This window comes from Ambystoma mexicanum, chromosome 6p (genome assembly GCF_040938575.1).
Source record: "Ambystoma mexicanum isolate Mex_15411 chromosome 6p, UKY_AmexF1_1, whole genome shotgun sequence".
Taxonomy (NCBI): Eukaryota; Metazoa; Chordata; class Amphibia; order Caudata; family Ambystomatidae; genus Ambystoma; species Ambystoma mexicanum.
In genome coordinates, this window is record NC_090935.1 from 1,164,427,240 (window position 1) to 1,164,445,084 (window position 17,845).

General features: G+C 44.7%; 1 long non-coding RNA gene across 1 annotated transcript in view; it reads left to right on the forward strand.

The window, feature by feature from the left end:
• Positions 1-17,845, forward strand: part of LOC138510269 (uncharacterized) — a 249,312-nt gene that overhangs the window by 96,050 nt on the left and 135,417 nt on the right. The gene's annotated exons all lie outside the window — the stretch shown is intronic.

The following is a 17,845-nucleotide window of genomic DNA, read 5'->3' on the forward strand; positions in this document are numbered from 1 at the left end:
TGGAACTGGAATGGTATGAGGAGGTCTGGGTAGACTTGGAACGGACGGGTGACTGTATATATTTAACATGTACCCCAGATGAGTATGCTAGAAGAGGTGAGAACTTGAGGGGGGTATGCAGAGCCTGGATGCCTAGAAAAGGAACACCTGCATGGGATGACGCAGTGATAGAGGAGCAAGAATGTAGAAGATTAGAAGAGCTAAAGAATTCGTTACTTTAGTAACGAAAGGGGGGAAATGTAGGGAAGGACTGGCCGCGAGGCCCTCCTCACCTGCAGCCTTCTCCCCAGGTGAGGACCATGACTCGGTGGCCGTCCCCTCATGCCACCCGGGCCCAGGTGGAGGAGGGGTCACCCGCCGACGACATTGCCCACACATATCCGTTCCCTGCATATACCAAAATTCAGTTAGGCCTAGAAGCCATCTTGTTTAGCAAACATGGCGTGAGTTCAGCACACTGTAACGAGGCCCCCACCTTTGGAGGGCCTTTCATGCATCTCTGCCGCCGCAGTAGCCCTGGTAGATCCGCTGCGAGCGCGTTCCCATGAGAAAGTCGGATATGAGCTAACCCGAGATGCTAACACTGTAACATTTTATCATCCACAATGTAATATTGCACCCTGCATGAGCTGGTCCGCGAGGCCGGGGTGACGGGAAAAAAAGCTGAAGCATCACTATCTGAAGAAAGTAGAAAATAATTCAAGTATTGGTATTAACGAACTACCTCGGTTTAAACAGATCCTGTAAACTGTAAATAAACCATAAAGATGTAACGTTACATGATACCACCCCAGGTCTGGACTAGTGCTGCTACAACCACAGAGAAAGATGTAGACCAAATGTATAGCCTTTATTTACTCATATATGTTTTCTTAATCACCTAAAGCAGCGAGCATCAATTTCTGTAGGCCATAACCTAGAACGACCTCGTGTAACGTTTAATGTACATAAAATAATCACATCATGTAGTAAATATAATGTTAGGTAACGAAAAGGTACTCGGACCGACTGTATTAAAGAAATGTGTAACGAAATGGAAATATATATGTGTGTTTAAATAACATCAAAATAAGGCGGAACATTATAAAAGTTCTGCATTCAAAAGTTAGCAACGCACGAGGAAAAAACCTTTGTGAGTATATGCAAGGCCATTCTCCCTCCCACCCTACCAAGCCTGCCAGATAAGGAAGCTAAGGCCTGTGCCGCGCTCCCTCACCTCCCCCAACCAAGCTGGAGCCGCTTCAGAGAGTCAGAGGCCCCGGTACCGCACCCAAGGCCACAGCCCACCACCTGTGTTATTTACAGCACGGTAATAAACCCACGTTTTAAATCCACTGATCTACCAGCACCCTCTCGTAAAGTCCACAACCCTCCCCCTAGACCACCCCAAGAACGACCCCCATCACTGGGACAAGACACAGAGACCCATTTATATAATAACTTCTAACGCGGCAGACAGGCATGTACCAGTCGGCTCAGGCCCCAGAACTCAGCCCCTCGACCTAAAATACCGGTCAATAGGACACAGGTAAATCTCACCCCAACCGACAATCACCGGACCTCTCAAGAGGTGCATTCCTCATGTGTTGCGTTTATTTTATAAGACAAACTGCCGAGCGATTTATTGATGAACTTAGATGTCGTTTCTTGAATAACTGCAGTGTGCATGGCCTAGGGCAAACGAGTCAGGAAAGGTATTCATCTTTGTCACAGGCTGCCCCAGCATACCAACACCGCTCGGATGACCTCAAGCTGGCCTGCCAGGCCCAACCCAACCCACGAGGCTGACCAGTGACGTCCTCACGCCAAGACCAACCACGCTGCAGCAACACCTATAGTTAGTCGACGCCACCCAATCCCAATTAACTTGTGCCCCCTATAGTGTGTAGGTTCTGATGACGTTTTTTGTATTAGAAATACGCCTGTCTTTGCTATTGTCAGACAGAGCGCTCTCGGAGGGTGCAGAGTTCTTTGCATGCCCTATTCTTTGGATAAACTCCCACTTACGCTCACCCGCACTCTGTCTTGGTCTTATTCCCACTACGGGAGAGTCCCTTATTGTCTCTCATTGCGGGGAGGATCGTGCTGAAATTGGGGGCGCTTCCTTTCAATAATAAAGGATGCTCATTATCCTCTAGTGTTAGTGATGCAATGGCTTCAGAAACACAACCCCTTCATAAACTGGGCAGCACAAACACTCTTCTTGGGTTCTGAATATTGCATGTCACACTGTCTACAGAACTCCACGACATTATTTGATGAAAGTATGGAAGTTCCATACACCGGTGCATCCCTGGCCCTCTTTCACATTAACAATGTACCCTTGGAATATCAGGACTTTTCTGATGTGTTCTCTGAATCATCAGAGAAGTCACCAAATCCTCATCACTCCGAGAACTGTGCCATTGACACTCCCCCAGAGGCCATCATACCATTTGGGGGATTGTTTATATTATACCTCCAGAGAAAGCCACCCTGAAGGAATACCTGGAGATCAATCTAAAAACAGCCGCATAAGACCCTCCAAGTCTCCTGCAGGCACCTCTCTTTTTTTTGTTCCGAATAAGGACACCTCAGAATAACGCCCCTTTCTGGATTATCTTGCCCTTAATGAAGTTACTAAGAAGGATAAATACCCTTTGCCATTAATACCTGATATTTTGGAGGCACTCCGGGTCAGCCCTTTTTTCCAAGCTAGACCTGCATTTAATGTACCATCTTGTAATGATAAAAGCAGGTGATGAGTGGAAGACAGCATTCAGAACACCGTTCAGCTATTACAAATACTCCCTAATGCCTTTTGGACTAATGAACGCACTAGCATTTTTTCAGTGCTTTATTGATAGAATATTCTCCAATACCCTATTCCATTGTGTTATCATTTACTTTGATGACATGCCCATATTTTCACAGAGAGACGAAGAACATCATGAACATGTCAGGAAAGTACGAGCTGGGCTTCAAGAAAAATCATCTGTTAGCAAAACCTGACAAATGTCAGTTTCATTGTACTTCCATACAGTACTTGGGCTTTGTGATAAGCCAGTCTGACATAGCCATGGGCACTCATAAGGTTTCTGCTATCATCACCTTGCCTCAACTGTCCTCTTTCAAACAGGACCAGTCCTCCCTTGGGCTAGCCACCTTCTATAGAAAACGTATTCCTCATTTTCAACCATCATTCTACCCATTGCTTATCTCTTAAGAACAGGGGCTCTGTTCCTTTGGTCAAGCGAACAGGAACAAGCCTTTTGTCATCTCAAGAACCTCTTTACTGAAGCTCCTGTTCCAAGCCAACCTACCACTACCGAATCCTTCATTGTTGAGACTGATGCTTCTGATGCAGCTATAGGAGCTGTGTTAAAACAGAAGCAAGGAGATGAAGAAGAACACCCTGTGGCGTATTTGTCACATACTCTATCCAACTGTGAAAGAAACTACTCTGCGTTGGACAAGAGTTGTTAGCCATGAGACAAGCTTTCCTTGATTGGCGTCATCTACTGCTTGGTGCCTGGCACCTGGTACAAATCAGGACTGATCATAGAAATCTACAGGTATGGAAATCCTTGGAATGTAGGAACAGTTGACAGGCTTGCTGGGCATATTTGTTTGCACAGTACGGCTTCACCATGACTTATCTTCCAGGATCAGAGAACACTCTGGCTGACGCCCTATGTAGATTGCCTGATCATGCCATTACTTCTCCTGAAACCTTCCCAACCATTCTACAAATAAAGGTTTTCTTATGCCATGCTGAAAGTTTCCTCAACCAAGTATGACGAGACAGTGCTTCCTCACAAGAATGGCAGAACTTCATACGTTAAAACCCCTGGGGTCTTCACAGAAAGAACGGCTACCTTTTCAAAGATGGGTCCTTATTCTTGCCTTTTACGGCTGCACGAGCAACCACCCTGCACTTGTAGCTATATTTTCCTTCTGCTTGTCATCGTGCGATAACTGCAACTCTCAGGAATTTTCAAAGATATTTTTGGTGGCCAAAAATGGCATGATCCGTAATGGAACACCTCAGTTCGTGCTTGGTTTGTGCTCAGAATAAAGCCTCTAAAGACAAACCAGCAGGATTATTGCATCAACCACCATTACACAAAAGACTGTGGCAATTCATAGCGACTGACTTCATCGTAAAACTTCATCGCTCAAAGAGTTGTACCACCATCATGGTGACTTTAGACAACTTTTCCAGAATGGCCCACTTCAGCCCTTTACCTAAGTTGCCTACAGCAGGTGAAATGGCAGCTGTATACTTTCAGGACTCGTTTACTAGGGCTACCTTCTACTATAATTTCAGACCATGGTAGCCAATGTATGTCCAGATTTTGGTCTCATTTGTGCAGGCTTCTATGGATTAAGAGAGTGCTATCTTCTGGATACCATCCCCAAAGCAACGGAATAACGAAAAGGATCAACCACACCTTACAGCAATACCTCATATGTTTCTCTACACAAGTAGATGATGACAGGTCTACTGTAATATTGATTGCAGAATTCGCTTACAACACAAGCCACTCCTTCTTGAACACCAGCACTTTCTTCTGTTCTTACGGATTTCACCCTATGATCAAACCTTCAGTGAGGACTGAATCCTGTGATGTGCCCTCTGTTAACACCTGGGTAGCAGATCTTGTTCAAGTACACAAACGGGCCACAGAACATCTTCAAAAAGCCAGAGAAGCCATGAAACAATATGTGGATAAGAAGCGCAGATACAGTCCGCAGTATTGTGTGGGCGACAGGGTTTGGCTTTCATCCAAGTACCTACCTAGGCATATTTGACCTACTAAGCTATCTCCAGGAGTTTATAGACCTTTTCTGATAGAGAGACGTATCAACCCTGTGGCCTTTCATCTTCAGTTACCATCTTCATGGAAAAGGATACACCCTGTTTTTCATGTTTCTCTTTTAAAACCCTATGTCACTTCTCCTTCTGCTGCCCGTGTACCCCCTCACATGGTCACTATCTATCAGCAGATTGAGATTGAGGTCTCTCGCATTTGCAATTCTCGATATCATAGGGGTCGCTTGCAATACCTTGTGGAGTGTAAGGAATACCCACCAACTGAGCATTCCTGGGAACCTGTCACCTTCATTCATTCCCCTTCTCTGCAGTGAAAGGTCCATTGCCTGCATCCCGGCACACCTCGGGGTATGGATTTCAGAGGGGGCATGCAGTCATAAATTGACGTTCCTGGACCCGATGGGCGGCATGGCACCGTTCTCTGCATTTCACGGGTGCCATTTTTCCACCAAGATTGCGCCCTCTGTCTTGTGCGGAAAACTTTACTGCAGTCTAGTGTTCGGCCCACACTCCGCAGCAACTTCTGTCCTTCTGATTGTGGAGCATAACAGACTCTGCTGTTCACAGCCTGGCATGTCTCAACGCAGGTAAAGTTCTCTTCCTGCTCAGCGCTCCTTATTCTCCTGGTCCCTTTTGCCCTCCTGGCTTCCTTGCATCTCTACCTTCCTTGCGGTGTGTTCTCCTTGCTACCTATCCATGTTATTTCTTGTTCCCACCAGGCTCCAAGGTGCCTTCCAGCTACTGCCTTTTCTGCTATTGACAATCGTTCGCCCCTGCTTTACCTTCAGTCCATTGTTTGGCAGTTCAACTACTTGGGTACTCTTTTGCAGACTCCAGCTCAGGCTCCTGACCACTACAGCTCTGGCACCCTGACTTCCTGGACATCCTTCTCGTGCTGTGGCCATTTGATACCACACTGCACAGGTTGTTTCCTTCCCCTTTGGGCGATAGGTCTTTTCTCTTTTGTTTACCTACTGGCTTTATACCAAGGGGGTCACCCTGTCTGGGTCTACACCATTTGGGCAGTGTGGCATTGGGAGAGTCTTACCCATATCTTCATGAAACACGATCAAAAATGAAGACAGGCAAGAGATCCATCGAAAGCAACCCTTCTAAAGTAAAGGCACAGGTGAGCGCCAGTCCCTTTTATGACACACGAGGGACTACAAAACATCACCAACCAGGACCCAAGAAACTGGTTACTGGAACGGCTAGATGAGTAATCCTCCACCACCTTCAAACCAATTGACCATATATCACCATCGCAATTAAATGTATCAGCCAAAGAAATTGCAGAACAAGCGCATACAATCATCATCCAAAATCATCCTACTACAACCACAAACAAAGTAATGAATCTAACCCAACCAGACAACAGATGACAGGAAATCTAACTGAACACCAGCACTGCACACTGAACGTCCTAAAGACAAGTGGCATGCCCAGAGGGAGAAAGTTAATTTCAAAGCACCAAGCAGACATCTATGATTGTCATCAATAGAGCCACACAGACCTTTTCTAAAATAAGCTGAAGACTATGCAGCAATAATATTTGAAGCAGCCTGAGCAAATATTAAGCTCATAATGACAAGCAATGACGAAAATAGAGGGCTCGCTCTCACCCATAAGGACTGCATCTAAAAGCAAGGTGACCCCATCATCAATAAAACCAGAATATAACACCATTCACTGCACCTTCTTGAAATTCCTCCTAATTTATGGACCACTAGCATACAATGTGACATTCACAGAAACGTTTTAAATGCAGCCACCAGCGCAGTAGTCATCCACAAACCACTTACAAGGGGACTTTATCTGGTTTGAGCTAGGAACTTATCTGCCAACCTGGAGGCATTGCACCTCATACAAATGGGAAAAGGAGCAATATATTTGCCAAGAAATACTCGGGATAGAATTTCTTGAAAGAAAAACATGTTGACTGAAGTCCCACCTCTACCACTAACAAGGGACCACAACTTTGCCATCCAATGTAGCAACAATGCACCAAGAATCCTTTACCCCCCAAAAAATACTGGAAAGCCATACAATAGTTTCACAACCATGGATAGAACTGGTCTAGGATGTCCTTAAAAATGCACTTGACAAAGCGGCTCCAATCCCACACCAGCCCCTCATGAGCTAGATAGAAGATATGGACTGAGATAGATGCAGAAAAAGGACTTATGACATTGCAAATATGGATCCGTAAAGCACTGGGTCAGCTGTTTCTCAGAACATTCTTCATACCCTAGCAGAATATCACACAAGATAGTTCAGCCCTAGATAAATACACTACAGAAGAAGAATAGGAAACTGGAACACAATTTTAGGGAAAACCATAACCGTCAAGACAAACTACCCAGATGCACAGAACAAGCAATAACAAAATTATATGTTCAAATTCTTAGCAGAATTTCAGAACCCAGCAGCCTACCTCAAGATGCCAACCGCATATTGAAATGTATACAATGAGATCCCCTCACATTATAACTCTATTATCTGGCTCTTGTCCACAGTGACCTGAGCAATAGAATTAGCCATATGGAGACTGAATACAATAAGGACCAGATCACACTCTGAGCAAAGTCACCAGCCCTGGGCGCATTCACTCTCATCAGCAGACCTCATGCATTTGCAAAAATGAGGATCCTTGTGAAGCAACTACAAGCAATTATATGTATATATATTTGGTGCGTGTGTGTTTGTGCACACAGACACACACCCCCGCACACACACTCACACTTAAATTCTAAGTAGCGAGTTCAAGGATATTTTCAGCTCTCTTCAACTCAGTCATGGGATTTTTCCCAAAAATTTCAAGACAGCTTGTATCAAGCTCCTCTTTAAGGACATCAAGGGAAACACAGACATTCCAACCAGCTGTTTCCCTGCATACAACTTATCTTTCCCTGTCAAAACCATGGAGACACTCTGCTAATATCATCAGAGAGCACACCCTAGTACGCAGTAACTGGGTAGCCGGTTTCAAAGGTAACGTGAAGCTGAAATGGACAATTCGGATACAAAAAAGTTTCTACACAATTGCCTCACATAAGTATATGACAGGATAACATAACACTGGCACCCACCCAAACCCCACAACACTGAGGTACTACTCAATTTCACAGAGCCAAACATCCTCACAACTATTCCATAGCAAGCAACATACTTACCTGCCCTCACGCCACAAACATAGTCAAGAGCCTATGAATTGCCTATGAATTTGAATGTATGATCACTTCACACTGAAACCATAAATCAAAAGCATTGTGTGAAAATGATTCTCCTCCCTTAAAACAATCAGGCATATAATGCCTTTCCTGACCTTACAAAAAAGGACAATGGCCACCATTCCTTGGTTCATCTCAAGGCGGGAAGGTGCAAATAGTCCAATATCTCTTGACTTGGCTTCAGAGAAATACTGGGGCAAGATTGTTACTGCGACTGAATTAGGAGGGGGAGAGCACACAACTCCGCTACTTCTAACACTGCACTTATTCGGATGCTTGTTCCCATCCAAGGCATTATATATCCCGACCTGCTATCCAGCGGCTAACTTTAATACCGAATACAATTTAGTGCTGTGGACCGAGAAGGACATTTCGGCCCACCCCGGCCACACCGCCTGCTGGTTTACTTCTTGCAATAACATAAAAACTGGAACATCAAGGCGCTCCTCTTTTGATGTGATGGTGATTAAACGGTGGACCCCCCTACTCTTTACCCCAATGAATTTTACAAGAATAGCCAAAGACTAGAAACCCACATAACCGGATAAGGAAATAAAAGCCCAGTTAACGGAGAGTGTGATGCTAAATCAAACGATCAACCAACTGGACAACTTAGTCAAACACAGAAAACTAGCTACAAGAAACATTATAGATGAAAAAGGAAGAGGAAAAGACTTGATCATTTGATAGAACTCAGAGGAATAAACTGGTAAACACATCATCATAGATAAGCATCCTTCCTTCATCTCTAAAGGCTCTGATCTAAACAAGCACTGATCCACCAGCTCTGCTCACCCAAACCAAGCCAGGCAAAGGTGCTTTCACCCAGCATGCTGTGTCTCCCTGGAAAAGGGGCAACCATACACCACAATAACATATGATGTAAGATGTTTGTAACTAGGTCTGGCATTCAGTAGTGCTTTTTTGTTGTTGGGATGGATCAGACCTGAAAGGATTCAGTGGCACACTTCGTTAGAGTATACCCAATAACATTTGATATCCCCTACGCCATGCATGTAAGGCTATTAGTAAAGGTATATTTCATTATATACAGTGTGTGAGAAACCTGAAGGCACTCTCACAACCATTCCCCAGTGATCTTCTTCTCAAGTGGCGAGGTAAAGGTTATTGCTTTTGGATCCCGACCCTGGTGGTGGACAAGTGAGGGAGGATCACCTGGGTGGAGGGTCCTTGGGGATTAGGAAGAGGGTGCCAGACCGTGAGACATGGTATCCCCCCTTCCCTAACATTGACTTAGCCTCTCCTCAGCCTTCACATGCTACTTCCATTCATGTCCTATTTTTCCCTGTAAGTACCCACCAAGTACAGAGAAGAGGAAGCAGCATCTAGGGATAATGGGCACTTCCTATTACAAACACCACTCTAGTACTGGGATAAAGAAGAGGGGTATGAAGGTATCCAATACTGAAGGTCAGGCATGTCCCATTAATTGGGTTCAATATAGTCAGGCAAGACAAGCCAATGACCCATATCTGAGACCCCTTAATAGGGCTCAGGTGAATAAAGGGAGGAGACCCAAGCAAGCAGGGGAGGGAGAACTGCCATGGTGGAACGAGACCAGGAGTTCTGAATGCCGGCAACATTCCTGGAGTGAGTGAGTCGCATGGTGGTTGCAGGATCAGGAACCCTCGAATCAGAAGGCGGGCAGCTAGAGCTACCAAACAGTAGAGAAGCAGAAGGGACGCGATCCACATCCATTTAGGATGCCGGCATGTGCAGAGAAGTGCTCAGCGAGTAAGCGGAGCTCAGGTGGTTAGCTTCCCGGATACAGAGAAGGAGAGTGGGTTTAGCAGGAACTGCCGCTGTGAATATGTGAAGAGTGGGTGAGTGTCAGAGGGCATGGGAAGACCGGAGCACTCCCAGGGGACTGCAGGCAAGTAGCAGTCTTCGAATCTAAATGAATGTGAACTATATTGAATACCGAACGTAATGGAAATTACGGTTTGGATGAAACCATGTTATATTGAATACCGAACTGAATGGTGAGTGCAATTTGAATAAGACTATGGAATATGCAACACCGAACAAACATTTAAAGGTAAACCAACATATTGAATGTTAGACTGTATGCATGCAGCACTGTGTGCAGAACGAAAGCATATTGAAAATTGAAGAATCACTTTAGTATGCTAACAACCAACTAACCAGAGAGAATATAAGTGGGAGAAGTCTGAAACCCAATGCAGAAGAGGCTGTGAAGGAGCCATACAAGGGCAAGGGGAACTTATGTTTGTGTGACCTGTAATGGGTGGACCGTGCGGTCTGACAACTGTGCTTTTACCAGGGAGTTCCCCACTTTGAAGGGCACAGACATCACAAATCAAGTCAAGGAGAAGCATAGGGTTCCTGATTAGGCGACCTGTGATGGGTGGACTGTTTGGTCTGATAACTGGAGCTAAACCAGATAGCCTTAAATATTGACAAGCAAAAGACTTTGTGAATAAACCAGGGAGAACTGTGAATTGAATACTAAAGCAAGCTAGAAGGCGGGTCAAGTTAACCTATTGTTTTCTTGTAGTGAACATTGAGCAAGTGAAAGCAGTGTACGTGCTACAGTGAAATCTTGGGGCAGGAGACCATGAGAACTGAAAGAACTGAGGAACACTGTCTTTGGGAAGTAAGCCTCAAGATCTCCCTTTTGTGTGAACTGTGCTAGATTGAACTTGGGGAAGGGAGTTTCAAGACCTGACAGAACATTGGTAAAACAAGTAGCTATTGGGAACACTAATTTGTTGGCTAAAAAGAACCCCCATCATGTTTATTTCTAGATGTGAGGGCAAGCATAGGTTTCGAAACAGACAGACGTTTGACTTAAACTTACAGACATAGACATCCATTAGTTTTATTTAGGCAGGAGAAATCCCTACCTTAGTTAGAGGACAAGTTAGGCATTACACCATCCTGATAATGAAATAAAACATTCTTTGAAACTTGAGTTCTATTGTCTGTGTCATCTCTCTTGATACCATACCTGTACTACAAGTGCTACACCAAACATGGCTATGCTGTTGTGAACAGTAGTTCAGTATGGACACAAACACTGTCCCATGAAGGGTGACAGATGATGTGCTGCCCTATTTGCTGTGTTATGAAAGATTTGCTATATTATTTTGTTGCTAACAGCTAAATCCCAGGTTACAACTAACTGACAGGCACCCATATGTACAATAGCATTCCATACCTGCTGCAGACAGCTTGCAACATGTATATCAACCATGTGTTAAATTCGACAACCCTACAACCCTTGCTTACCCGCTCACCAGACCTTAGTTTAAGCCTAGGCAAAGGTATTTAGGCAAACCTTGCTCTACCTGGATTTGGGGGTAATGTGTGGTTCTGTGACTCCCCAGAACCTTTCCCAAGTTCAGGGGTGACAATATGATTTTCTTCAAAGCTCTGTGGGTTGAGGCCAGGTCCTCTCCTTGGCAGCACTTATTTTGTAAATAGAAAGACCACCCACAGCCCCCAGTCAGCTATACATGTCCTGGCATCAGCAGCATCCAGCAGGGACCAGTCACTGGCATGATCGTGAGAGTAAACACAGAAGAAGGAACCTCCTGCTATAGCTATGATGTAGATGTAAAATAGCAGAAAATAGTCCTTCTTCTATGTTTCTCCTAAATTAACTTCACCTGAATCCAACAAAATATTGTATACATTCAATATTTCGTTGTACACGGGATAGGCAAACATTATTTGGCAAGAAATAATTACACTGGAATGTTCTTAGATATCTTTGGTGAATCTCTTTTAAATGTTTAAACTATTCTGGTCCCAGTTATAATTTGCGATCAGCTTATATAATGTTTAACTGAGATATTGAAGCAAAATAGAAAGCACAGACATTACTTGGTAACTTTTAAAAATCATGGCTTTGTTATGGCCTTCTCACAACCCGGGGTCTTAGCAAATGTAAATCCCAGATACTTAAATTCATGGACCTGTTCAAGATGAATGTTATCTACGGGCCAACTATCCTCTCAATCCTTCTTTTTGGCCCCCAAACACATGGTTTGACATTTGGCAGTAATGATCACGAACAACACGTTACCACTACGGTTAAGAGGCTTTTAAGGCCTATTCTGTTGTGGCCAAAAGGATAAGGTCATCAGTGTAGGCTGAACGCATACTGTGATGCTGACCATGTTTAGGTGAAAAGAAAATAATGGGTTTTAAGACCTCCTGCATGCCTGCCGTATAGGCCAAACAGCACATCCTGCTAGCAACACGATTAACCGGTGGCCACCTGCTCAATTTACCACACAAGAGTGCTCTATGGACAATATCAAAGGCTTCGGTGTGGTCCAGGAAGTCCACGCAAATTTGTCATCAATTATGCCGCTGTTACAGACCACCAGGTAACAGGGTTTAACACTTTGGTATGAAAGTAAACATTCTGTAGTCAGGTGGCACATGATGCATTTTATGGTAATGCTGATGTGCCTTTCTTTGCACATTTTCAGAGAATGACACCATTCCACCATGTCCTTTCAGAACTGATATTTGTTTTGTTGGTATTCTGCAAAATACTCCTTTATGTTGTGTGAGCTCATTGTTTGGAAGAGACACTCGATCTGATTCTGGGATGATCACTTGTTTTTAGAACATGGAGAAGTGATTTGTATATTTACGGATCATTTTTAAGCATCAACAGTTCCTTGATACCGATATTTCGCAAGAACCACAAAGATGCCACATACCTAGGTGAATGCTTGCTTTTGTGAAATGATTGTGCATCACATCACCACTGCTGATTTCAGTTGCATTCATGATTTATCCAGCAGAAATAAAACATTCCATAATATAGGTAACACACCATTCCATTCCACTGCATGTTAATCTCCTCTAATGTACACCTCCCAGAGGGGTCTGCTGTGTTCATTATTGGAAATGCGATGCCCATGGTTCTATGATCTTAGATCGCCAGAGTTTTTTGATGAATATTTTTCACCTCAAAAACATATTAATCTTTTTATATTTGAAGGGGGCTTCCCCCAAGACCTCTTTCCCTATTATCTGATCCCTATTCCCCACACAGCCCTAACTCTGATATCCCCGTACCCCCATCGCCCCCAAATCTTTTCAATTTGTTTTTTTCAGTGAAAGTTTTCAGCAAAACAACTCACTGAAAAAAAAAACCTGGCCATGCCCACGGCTTATATCGAAAGGGTTTTAACAAATATTCTTCAAAACAGGCAGCATACCTCTGCTTACGCTTGGTGCAGGATTTGAATGCAGACATAAAGAGCAGACAATCATCCTTTTAGGTTTAGAATATGGGGGTGGGGGTGCGTGGCTAAGCGTCGTGTGTGATGGCCGCCTAACTCACTTGCTACCGCTCTAACAGTTGAATCTTTTATTAAATGGGTCTTACCGGCGTATCATTTCCCCCTTTATTTTCATCTCCGGTACTCTGTGAACCTCCTTGGTGGTCTGTGGAATGTCCTCTAAAGATCTGCAGCAGTACGTCGAAGGTTCTTAGATCTCTTTGGCGAATACCTTTTAGATTTTTAAACTATTCTGGTCCCAGTTATAATCAGCGATCATCTTATATAATCTTTAATGGACAGAACAGAACAGAGGGCACCAGGAGTTTGTAAGTTCTTCTATTTTAGAGGGAAGGGACAAAGTATTGAGTTTGATGATGTTTTCAATAGAGGAAGACATATGTACACCAAGATATTTGAAGCCATTTGGGCACCATTTCATACCTTGATTTTGCCTCAGTGAGTGGGGAGATACAACCTTTCTTGTTTTTGAATCGTCTCTGCACGTCCGAGAGTTCTCTGTTGTTTCACCGCCCAGCTGTTACCAGTGCCCAGATTTTGACTGGTTGCCTTGGACACATTTTACATTACGAGGCGGAACCCTCTGGGCTCGGATGTCCAAACAAGGCTTTCATTGTCAGCACTATCGAGGTTAATCTGATCTAGGCTAAAAACGAGTTCTGTTCAAAGTTACTTGGGAGAATCTGGTGATTCCTGACATAGATTATAAAGGAGCTCCATTGTTTGGAAATTTTGGTGATTTCAATGTTGCACCATAGTGATCTCCAGTTAACTGATTTTCATAAAAGTTGAAATGTACCTATATTTCTACAAATAATGAACAAGCAACAGCTTTCACAATGAACACGGATCCTTTCTGCTGTCCATATAGGAAGTAAGAGAACGAATGTCTGCATGCTTAGTTTCCTGCCATCTCTGTGCAAATATTAGACCACAAGATATGAAAGGCAGCTGAAGAAAGGAGGGCAAAGACAAGGTATTTTTTCTCTAATTATATGTTTACTAGCATTGCTTTCCCTTTTTTTACGAAGTTAACTTATGTACTTTTACTTTGGCATCTAAAAATATAGAATGTGGAAATTTTGCAACACAAATAGGAACTGCACTGAACATGCTATCTTTTCAGCACAAGCCAGTCTTAGGCACTAAAATACATTTACAGTCGCATCATACATTTATGAAACCAGCCCACTGCACATTTGTATCCATGACGACCTAAATTTATATTTTGACCTAAAAAATCATTGTTTCACCTCTGCTTGAGTGAATTCGAGGTTAAGACTAGAGCAAGTATTTTCCTTTCTTTCAGTATTGCCTTAAGTGTAGTAAGGTGTGTAGTACTTTCAGAATGCCCAAAATACTGCACATAAAGTAAAGATTTCAGATACCACATCCATGTGTGTGGAGTCAGCCCATCTATATTTGAAAGCACAACCAACCAAAGCGCAGTGCTACTTTGCATCATGAAAGCAAACCTGCCATGAGCACTTCCTCCAATAGAAAGCACCATTGTTCCAGGTATACTTCTGTTTTTGTGATTTTACCTCCGTGTCCCTCGTTAAACCTATGCCATATTTAAGATATATTTGGAATATTATATTAATTCAACATTAGGTGGGCCCCTCCATTATAACATCCCCTCATGGACAGTACATCGACACAATTTTGATCAAGAAACAGGTGTTTTGCTCAAAACTCAAATGTCTTTAAATAAAGAAATTAAAGGTGAAATCAAAGCAAAGGTGTTCTCCAGATGTATGCAAGGGAAGACATCACAATGTTACACAACCACAGACAGCTGGGCTACAAAAACGAAAGTGACTTGCCTGTATGAATCTCTACATCTAACACATAAGCACTCTTTTCCATGATCAATTCTAAGCAGATGTGAAGTTCTGAAGAACAGTAGACATTCTAATTACACCTCCACAGCATGTCGGTCAATATATCAAAATCCTTGTTTAAAAAAAACTAATAGGCATCTGGACACCTGCAGTGCTGCGCTGGTTACAAACATTCTTTGTCTTGCCCGAGACTGTCGATGAACATCAGGGAGTACAGCACGGAAAGCAACGAATGTGACTCAGCCCTAACACACATAAGATAAATGCAGTAGGCTAGCTTCACCCATGTGCTAAGTCCCTTATAAAACTGCAATTAAAGAGGTGGATGATCCTTAATGTAGGAGTGGCTTTATTAATGGGCTCAAGTTTCCAAATTGAGTTCGAGCCCACATGTGTTTCGACCAACACGTTCTTTATCAAGGATGTATCGATGCACACAGGTACATCAATGGTAAGTGTATGACACAGTAAATGGCATACATTTTGTAGTATTACAATGCATACAATCAGAAACAATGATTAAGTGTATGTGCGAAAAACAAGGGATAAATGACACACATCAATAATACATACCACATTAATCATGACAAAATGCAACAAATCAAATAGTGAGAGTAAATGCACTCACCACTGATGTACCTTTGGGTATTGATAGAGCCTTGGTAAAGACCGGATTGGTCGAAACACGCGTCGGCTCGAACTGAATTAGGAAACTTGAGCATTATTGATAAAGCCACGCCTACACTAACAGGCCGATTCAGGGAATCAACGTGCGCTGAAGAAACGGCGCACGCGTGCGAAAACGTGCGATTCACAGTGAAATAGCGAAAATCGCAGTGCAAGTGCGATTATCGCAGTGCAAGTGCGATTATCGCACAGAAAACATCGCACATCAATTCATGGAAGTCCGTGCACGCGCAAAATGTGGGATGTGCGCTGAAAAAGTGCGCGGCGCACGCTGGCGCACGCTGGCGCACAGGTCATTGAACGCCGTGCGATAAGGCCACAGCGAATTCGCACATAGCGCGGCACACATAACAAAAGTAGGCGTAACACGGGGCGTCACACGCAGAATGGGGAACAACTCGTGAAAATGTAGGCGTCACGGGGGAAGTACAGGAGGCAAGTGCGCAGAACGCCCACACGCTCGCCTACAACACGTATTCATGGAATCGAATAGGGAAAAACAGCGCACGGCCAAAGACACGCACAGGCCCATACATGTCCGCCACACGAAAGCAGGCGGTAGCGTCCCTGCGCAGGAAAAAAATGTGCGCCAAAGTCCTACACGCGCGAGAAGGCCCACACGCGATCGGGCCTGGGGGAGCGTGTGCGTGTATTACAGAGGTGTGCGAGAATTTTCACACGCGATCGGGCCTGGGGGAGCGTGTGCGTGTATTCCAGAGGTGCGCGAGAAGTTCCACACGCGATTGGCCTGGGCGCGTGTAATCCAGAGGTGCGCGAGAAGTTTCACACGTGATTGGCCTGTGCGCGTGTATTTGAGGGGTGCGCGAGAAGTTCCACACGCGATTGGCCTGGGCGCGTGTATTCCAGAGGTGCGCAAGAAGTTTCACACGCGATTGGCCTGTGCGCGTGTATTTCAGGGGTGCGCGAGAAGTTCCACATGCGATCGGGCCTGGGGGAGCGTGTGCGTGTATTTCAGAGATGCGCGGGAAGTTTCACACGTGATTGGGCTGCGTGCGGGTATTTCAGGGGTGCGCGCAAAGTTTTACACGCGATCTGGCCTGGGGGAGCGTGTGCGTGTACTTCAGGAGTGCGCGAGAAGTTCCACACGCGATTGGCCTGTGAGCGTGTATTCCAGAGGTGCGCGAGAAGTTCCACACGCGATCGGGCATGGGGGAGCGTGTGCGTGTATTTCAGAGGTGCGCGAGAAGTTCCACACGCGATTGGCCTGGGCGCGTGTATTTCAGAGGTGCGCGAGAAGTTCCACACGCGATTGGCCTGGGCGCGTGTATTTCAGGGGCTCGCAGGTGGAGATTGCAGGGGGTGAGGAGAAGGAACTCTGGATAAGCTGCGAGGAACGGTTAGTGAGGAAGGAGGTCAGCCAGTTCAGTCCCGCTCCGAGACACCAAGGGTATCATGAAGCCATTTTATGAGGATGAAGTGGTTAACTGTGTCAAAAGCAGAGGCGAGATCAAGAAAACTGAGAACAGCGGGTGAGTTGGAGTCAAGAAATGCAAGCAATTCTTCACAGGTGTTCAGGAGAGCAGTTTCCGTGCCTCTGGATGCTCGGAATCCAGATTGATGGTCGTGCAGGCAGCCAACAGGTTTGGTATGCTGGGTCAGTTGGGGGAGGACCAATTTCTCTAGAGGTTTCCCAAGGAAGGGAGTGGGAGAGATGGGGTGCTAGTTAGTCAGACATGAGGGGTTGGCAGAAGGTTTTTTTGAGGAAGGGGCATGCAAGAGAGTGCTTGAGGGAAGAGGGCAAAGACCCAGTGGCAAGAGAGTGATTGCAGAAGTCTGCGAGTGCACGGGCCAAGGGGCCAATGTTGTCCTTAATAGTTCTGGGACAACAAGGGGCGACCTGTTTGGAAGATACCTTATAGAGCTGACAACTCTAGTGTAGTGATCTTGTCCAGTGTGATAGGTGAAAAGGAGGAGAGAGTGGACCTGGGCGGAGGAGAG